The sequence below is a fragment of the Neolamprologus multifasciatus genome, chromosome 16 (assembly GCF_963576455.1).
Source record: "Neolamprologus multifasciatus chromosome 16, fNeoMul1.2, whole genome shotgun sequence".
Classification (NCBI taxonomy): Eukaryota; Metazoa; Chordata; class Actinopteri; order Cichliformes; family Cichlidae; genus Neolamprologus; species Neolamprologus multifasciatus.
The window spans coordinates 29,780,001-29,787,605 of NC_140454.1; positions in this window are offsets into that span (position 1 = coordinate 29,780,001).

Below are 7,605 nucleotides of genomic sequence, written 5' to 3' on the forward strand. Positions count from 1 at the left end.
AGGGGCCACCAAAATCTTTCCCTGGGGACCTCAAGACTTTGACTGACTCCAGATGTGGGTGACTGAAGCAGGGCATGAAAGGGTAGAAGGATCCAGGAGTTCCTGTGTAGCTAGCAGATCAAGGCTGCTGTAAAGGTTGTTGTGGTATGTTTCCATGAGTCTGTGTGTGTGTGTGTGTGTGTGTGTGTGTGTGTGTGTGTGTGTGTGTGTGTGTGTGTGTGTGTGTGTGTGTGTGTGTGTGTGTGTGTGTGCGTGTGTGTGTGTGCATGTGGACCAGGGGCAGTGCATGCTTTGACTTCAGGGAGGAGGAAACATGTGTAGAAGATTTGATTTGTGAGGTAGTGTACATGACAATTACTATTTGCCTTCAAAGAAACTGACAACTGCACTTAGGACTTCAAAGCATTTATGCCCCTTTTATTAGATGATTAGGCCAACAACGTTGGACGTCTACATCTAACATCAACTCACGCACCTCACTGCATCCCAAATCCAGTCAAACTGCTGTGCTGTGCACTTTTCTGCCCATGCAAGACCTAAGGTGGGATACTTTTCTGTACTGTATTTCAATTATACAATTAAACAAATGATCAGTGCTGAAAAATCCCAAGCAAAAAGCTTTGGAGATGCTTTTAGTTGCTTGTGCATTGTGTTGCCTGTGGCTCACTTCATTAAATGGGACTTTTAGACAGGATGATGGGACATTTAAAGACATAAGCTTACAAATGGCATGCAGATGTTTACACTACGTATTTAGGATCTCTTCAAATCACTGCTTGTGCTCTTGTATAATACTATCTCTTTAAGAGGTAATAGTGGTTCTTGTCATCACCGAGATGGAGATGAAAGGAGATTTGAAAGAAAGTACGGCAGTTGGGAGTAAATCACATGACTTAGTGATAGAATCCGCCAGTGCTGGTGGTAGAAGACGGCAGACAAGTGTCTGCTAGTTTTCTAGTTTTCATCCAAGCCCTTTCATCCCAAATGGACTAAGACCTAGAATCCCAAATGGTGGGTTGTTCATCGTGGATCGGATGTGACAGTGAGACCCACAAATGTGTGTTAAGTAAGCCATATTTAGAGATTAAGATTTGACGTCCTTCAAGCCAAGAAAGGAGAACCTTACGGTGCAGTCTAGTAGACGTTCTCAATATTATGGGAGATTCCAGCAATATAAAAACGTAATCTGCATCATTTTAACAGTTGAATGAAGTTTTATATTTTAAACAATTGTTTTTAAAAAGGAATCAGAGCGAATCTGTGAAATTTCATCAACAAAAGGTTTAAATGAGACAACGAATGAGATTGGGGGCTCTATGGTGTAGGTGTTTTTGATTTTCTTTGACAGCAGTTACTTTCAATCACCACAATAAACTGTTTCTTACACAAGCATACAGTTTCTAGTTTAACTTAACAAGCTAATTAATTTTTACCTGGAACTTGGTACCATCAAGAAAAGGCACTTTATCACAAATCCTTAACTGACCAATCAACACGCATTACCAGAATCCATTTATGAGCGAAATCAGCTTTCATGTAAAAAAAAAAAAAGTCACAGCATTGTTTTATTTGAGTTTGGGTATTTATCTGATTACATTAAAACACTTTTTTGCCTGGAAGAACGTGTATAGAATTATTTTGGCTGTTTAGCAGCATTAATGCCAACTTACAGTACATAATGTTACAAGCACTGCTCCAGGTCACTTACAGCTGAGGGTGGTAGAATGGGGTTACTATGAAGTTCAAGTCGTTTCTATTATATTTTTCAGTTTAGTCAAAGAAGAGTTGTCTAGAGGTGGTTTATATCATAAAGCAAAAAACCCTACAATGTTATAGAGAGAATAAGTGCTTGGTGTTGGTGGGGAGAACAAACTCCCTTTATACAGGAAAAGACTTCCATCAGAACCAGACCTCATGGATGGGCAGAAATCTTCTACGACTGGTTAGTGAGGGAGTGGAAACAGAAGACAGAAAGAGGAGCATGGAGAAACAATGGACAATAACCCGGACAAAACACAGAATGCAAAAGGCAAAACTTACCTATTTGTCTCTTGAAGACTGCACGGTTCACTGTAACGGTAGTATAGTAGTGGGGTGGGGTTTTGGCTCAGCTGCAGGGGAGGGGTGGAGCAGAGGGTTCAGGGGCAGCACCAGGAGAGGCTGGTACATCTGTCAGCCATCATCTAATCGTGATTCTCCTATTTTACACAGTAACATGCAGGGACCGCAGTGTGTGTATGTGGAGAAGCTGGAACACGGATTACCTGGGTAACATTGGATGACGTCTGAAAAGACAAACTGCTATAAGCTGAGCACACGTGTAAATAAACCAGCACTAACTAAATCGCCTAACCTGTGTGTGGCAACTTGCTACCAATAAGGTAAAAAAAAAAAAATCGGTGTATTATTTAATTAAACACTTTTTTATTTGACATTCAGATTACGGAGGTGATATGAGCCGGATGACTCTTCTGCCTGACATTAGATTGTTATGTTTACGTAAAGTTTTTTTTTTTTTTTTTAAAACCTGAAGACCCATTAGTCTGTTTTACCTTCTGTTGTGTTAAGTGTTATTGCCTTTTTGTCTCTCTGATGTGTTTGTGTTTCAGTACAATTATGGTCTAGCTTTTTGTTACGTTACACACTTGGCAAAACATTTTGATGGAAGACTCTCTATAAATGCATTTCATCACTATTATTATTATTATTATTATTATTACATGCATCAGTTCCATTTGCACAACATCTCTAAAATTAGAAATATCCTGTCTCAGAGTGACGCTGAAAAACTAGTTCATGCATTTATTACTTCCAGGCTAGACTACTGCAATTCATTATTATCAGGATGTCCAAAAAACTCACTGAAAAGCCTTCAGTTAATCCAAAATGCTGCAGCAAGAGTCCTGACAGGGACTAGAAGGAGAGAGCATATTTCTCCTGTTTTGGCTTCCCTTCATTGGCTTCCTGTTAAATCCAGAATTGAATTCAAAATCCTGCTCCTCACATACAAGGTCTTAAATAATCAGGCCCCATCTTATCTTAATGACCTTGTAGTACCATATCACCCTATTAGAGCACTTCGCTCCCACTCTGCAGGCCTACTTGTTGTTCCTAGAGTATTTAAAAGTAGAATGGGAGGGAGAGCCTTCAGTTTTCAGGCCCCTCTTCTGTGGAACCAGCTTCCAGTTTGGATTCGGGAGACAGACACTATCTCTACTTTTAAGATTAGGCTTAAAACTTTCCTTTTTGCTAAAGCATATAGTTAGGGCTGGACCAGGTGACCCTGAATCCTCCCTTAGTTATGCTGCAATAGATGTAGGCTGCCGGGGGATTCCCATGATGCATTGAGTTTTTCCTTTCCAGTCACCTTTCTCACTCACTATGTGTTAATAGACCTCTCTGTATTGAATCATATCTGTTATTAATCTCTGTCTCTCTTCCACAGCATGTCTTTTATCCTGTCTTCCTTCTCTCACCCCAACCGGTCGCAGCAGATGGCCCCGCCCCTCCCTGAGCCTGGTTCTGCCGGAGGTTTCTTCTTGTTAAAAGGGAGTTTTTCCTTCCCACTGTCGCCAAAGTGCTTGCTCATAGGGGGTCATATGATTGTTGGGCTTTTCTCTGTATCTATGAAGCGCCTTGAGGCGACATTTGTTGTGATTTGGCGCTATATAAATAAAATTGAATTGAATTGAATTGAATTGAATCAGTTGCATGCAAATGCATGGGAAGCAAGAAAAAAAGAGGGAGAGGATACAAAATGCTCAACGCATCATGGAAAATTCCCCAACAACTTGAACTAAGGGATTGTTCGGGGTCATGTGATCAAGCTTAACTACCATCTTTGTCAAAAAGGAACGTTTGTAGAACAATCTTAATAAAAGTAAAGAGGCTGCCTGTTTGAAACTCGAGGAACCACAGCATTCACACTGAAGGTGAAGTGCTTAGTTGTGATGATATGACACCACCATGAGGTGCTCAAGATATGATGGGCCTGATCATTTAGGACTTTCTTTGTACGAGAAAGGATTTTAAATTCAACATAACAGAGCGGCAGATCAGCGCTGCTAGGAGAGGTACAGCCTGGTCAGGTCACCAGTCTATTAAAAGGCTAACACAGTAGGAAGAAGACAACCATTTTTCTCACACATATTGCCACAGCATGCATGTCTTTGGACTGTGAGAGGAAGCCAGAGTACTCACCAAGAGCCCATGCAGTGGGCGGTGAATTCAATTCAAATCCAAGATAATCATGCCTTGATGTTATAAACACTGTACCAACGTGTTCCCTAGTCTTTAGTGTACCTTACCTCTCTCACCATGATAACTGGATTTCTCCAGTCCCGTACGACCCTGAACAAGCGGTAAGTCGAAGCTAATTGTCAAAAGCCTTGTTTTTTGTATTTAGCAGAAAGCTAACTTCCTCTTGTTTCACTCTGGTATTGCACTTCATGCAATACCAGAGTGTTCTGGATCTCTGGTATTGCATGAAGGTAGTGGATAAAGTGTAATTCCCCTTTAAGATACAGCTTCATTACCTGTTCCTCTATTTGTGCCCCTGCATAACCACATCTGTGCAGATTCAGCACTGTTACTGTCTTCCCTCCCCTGCTGAGCTGAAACATAATAATTGGCTTTTTTGTCCATATTGAGAGTTAATGTTTCTACTTCCTGCTAACATGGGAGCACCTTATCATTTCAGCACAGATAAAACAACAATTATTTTGTTAACATTCAACAAGTACAGCTTCTGGGAGTCTTAGTAACAGACCCACCATCAACATATCAAGGGAAGTTTGTTGAATGCTAACAAAAGAAATAGTAGCCTGAAAGTAGGGCGGATCTTGGACTCTCTGTGCCAATACACACATACAGTACGTGTGCGTTTGCACATACACATGCACTCACACACTCACAAACACCAAGCAAGCAGAGATTCTCACCCCCACTCTCAATCCTTCTGCAAAACTACCCTCCTTTGCTCATTGTGCCAGATCTATTAAAGCCCAAACAAAAGACACTTGTTTTGATTCGTATTTTTGCAAAAGACCAGCCTCGAACTACCATCAGATGTACCGAAGGATCCGAGGATCCACGGGCGACACTGAACCAAGCTGTCAAAAACATTTATGACAAACTCTCTTCCAAAACAAGGCATAAATAAAAAATAGATAAAATATGTCACAAAAACTGAACAAAGCTGTGAGGCTGTAGCTAAAGGAGCAGGAGTGTGATTAAATACAGCATTGGACTGGTGTTCAGCTAACTGGCACATGGGCACAAGTATAAGGTTACGTGGCCGAAGCCAGTCAGGAGTGGTCTCATATGATACACTTTTGGCCTGGACTTCAAAGAAGTCTCTTTTTACACCCAAGTCTTGAATCATTTTGATGGCAAATCACTGGTGACTGTTCTTGGGGACATTTCCCAGTGTTTGCAATTTCTACTTGATGTCACATGTACTTCAAAAATAAAAACTTAACAGATGTCCAAGGAAGCCCAATCATTCAGTGCAACTTTTATTAGCAAACTAACATTTCATTTATTGAGCAAATCATATATATACAAATTATTTAGGCTTTTAAATCCTGTATACATTTGTTGCACATCTGCAAGCCACTTTTCAACCCACCTCCTCTTCCTTTTCTGCTGTGTCTATCTTAACCAGCCTGATATCCATTGTCACTGCCGCTCTGTTTTGTGCCGGGCTGTTTCTGGTGCTCTCACCGCCTCTGGCTTTCCATGTATGCACATGAAAAAGCAGGGAGGTGTGAACTGCCAAGCCTCAGAATGGAGCCATGCCACCAAGGATAAATTACTCCAGATGGTGTCACGAACCAGGCTCAAAGGGAAAGACAAAATATGGAGAACACATATCACTTGTATGAAAAGTAAAATAAGTAATTAAGTAATCTGTTATGTCTAAATGGCTGCAGATGGCCAGGGTAAGTAAATAAAGAAGTAAATCAAAGTCAAATGTAAGTCAAATGATATGAAGGGAGAAAAGAGTAATTGACTGCTGAGGAAAATAAAGTATATACCTGCAGATGAGCAATCTGCAAAAAACACCTATCCTGCTTGTTGAGTGTAAAATTACATTTAGCTGGAACTGACATGAAGCTTAAGAGCCTGAGTGCTACAAATCAAAGGACCATCTTCTAAGTGGCAGCTGCTTGGAGGTTTTTGCCAATGCCACTTTCTGGCTAGAAACCTTCAATTTGACTAGAAGAAAGAAGTAAATGTGGCTGATGTAGACACAAATATTACATTTGGAACTAAAATATCAAAATATATCACAACAGAGTTGTTTTTGATCAAGCCACTAAAAGTACCTGCTGTGAATACTTGATAAAACTTATTCGATATTATCAAAGTGTCTAAATTCTGTGGCTCCACAATTAGCTTCAGCACAGTTTTGATGCTCAAAATTTGTCCCTTGGCTTCCAAAGGGATCAACTCATATTCATTCTAATCAGGAGCAAATAAAAAACAAATTACAAATAAACAAACAAGCCCCCTAGTTGCAAAAAGAAATCCAGTGGTATAGAAATCTAAGGAAAAAGGATCTTGAGATTCAATCCCAGTAAACACTCGATAAGTTTATTGCTCGGGACTTTCACTTCTTATTAAATACAAACTGAATTTATTTAGTAAATTATTGTCCCCAGTAGAGTCAAAAAGTACGATAGATTATACTTTAGGCAGGCCTACTTCATGAGTGACTAATTGCTACTCTATGTAGGTCAACTTTTTGATTTTACACTTTCGGTAAAACAAGACAAGGTGAGTATAAAGCAAACAAAAACTTAAAGGAACACTTTTTAGTCAGAGTATAGTGTCAAATTAATAAAATAGTTAGTAGCAGAGGGGGTTTGTATTCAGTTTGAACTGCTTTGGTGTTAATGAAATGAACAGCAGGTGCACTAGAGGGGCAACAATGAAACAACCCCAAAACAAGAACAGTTTGGCAGGTGGAGGGCACTGACATTTTCCAGCCCATCTTTTCTGTTTTTTCACTAACTCTGTATTTGACCAGGGTCAGTGTCACTACTTTAGAGGTTGCACAAGTAATCCAACTCCCCTAGGATGGCACATCAATACATACCTTTGTCAGGTTTGCTATGTCTCTCAGCACAGTCTCAAGAGCATAGAGGAGATGCCTTGAGATACTCAGATACTCTTGGACAGGACTCCAGAAGCTCCTTAACCCATCAGCAAGACCAGTATCTACTCAGGAACAGCAAGAGCCACAAAATTAGATCCTTCAGGTCACGCGTGTAAATCCTCTAGCGTGCCCTGTGCTCATGTCCACGGCACCATGGAGCCAGGTTGGATTTTGCCACCCTGTGCTTTTCACACATGAGAGTAGGTTCACACATGTGACAGACGTGAAAGGGTCTGGAGAAGCTGTGGAGAAGGTTATGCTGCCTGTAACATCGTTAGGCATGACGATGGGAGGCATATCCATGGAGAGACACACAGACCTCTATAGGCGAGGCAGCAACGTCCTGACTGTCATTAGGCATGAGTGAAATTTCATCTGAATGGGCTAGCCTTCCACTTTGATTTTCAGGGTGTCTTTGAATTCAATCCTCTTTATGTTGCCCA